This window comes from Bison bison, unplaced genomic scaffold (assembly GCF_000754665.1).
Source record: "Bison bison bison isolate TAMUID 2011002044 unplaced genomic scaffold, Bison_UMD1.0 scf7180017864270, whole genome shotgun sequence".
Classification (NCBI taxonomy): Eukaryota; Metazoa; Chordata; class Mammalia; order Artiodactyla; family Bovidae; genus Bison; species Bison bison.
This window is the reverse complement of record NW_011494842.1, coordinates 1,087,961-1,089,040: the sequence shown is the minus strand read 5'-3', so window position 1 is coordinate 1,089,040 and position 1,080 is coordinate 1,087,961.

The window sequence follows — 1,080 nt, the reverse complement described above, 5'->3', positions numbered from 1 at the left end:
ATACATTAAAAGCCTCTATTAAAAGCATTAGTAATTTCCTGTCAATAGAATAACTGGGTTAACAAATACAAAAATTTGAAAAGAAAAGAGAATAGTGATATGCTTTGATTTTTTGGATCTACCAACAAATATTCCTTGAGAGAATTATCATAATATACAATAATATTTTGATACTGAAAAATTATAGTTCTGTACCTACAGAATGAAAATCAAATAGCTTACAATTGACTTAAATTGTTTCATGTTTTCCCAAACCAACATGATGGTTACCAAATCAAAAGGGAAATCATGCCAGTTAATCATAGCATAAGCTTTTTTCCTAATATGGTAGAAACAATTTTAAAGTTCTTACTGTATAACATTTTAGGGTGTGTATTTTCTCAGAGGATGATTAGTAACGTATCATGTGCCTGGTTTTTTTTTTAACCAAGTTGCTACCCAGACTTTGTTTAGAGCCCTGAAAAGTCCAGGCTTCTTACATTATAATTAAGTGATGATGTGATCTGACCTGGATTTGTATATGGAATAATCACATGTCATCTCATAGTTTGAATTTTGTGTTTTAGGAATATTCATTCCTAATATTCATTGCATGGAATATTCATTGCATGGAAAAGAAGAGCTTTCTAGAAATTTTGTTTTAAATGGCTTGGGGAATTTCATTATTGCTTCCCTGGTGGCTCAGAGGTTAAAGCGTCTGCCTGCAATGTGGGAGACCTTGGTTTGATCCCTGGGTCGGGAAGCTTCCCCTGGAGAAGGAAATGGCAACCCACTCCAGTATTCTTGCCTGGAGAATCCCATGGACAGAGGAGCCTGGTGGGCTACAGTCCACGGGGTCGCAAAGAGTTGGACACGACTGAGCGACTTCACTCAGTCACTGAGCGAATTTGCATGGAAAAGAAGAGCTTTCTAGAAATTTTGTTTTAAATGGCTTGGGGAATTTCATTAACATCCTCAATCAATATAGTATTACTTGTTCACCAACCTGGTATCAAATGTCAATACCACATACTAAGGCAGGTCACCTGTGAAAAAAAACTGAATCTTAGAAGGTTCCTAATGTCAGCCCACTCTCATCTG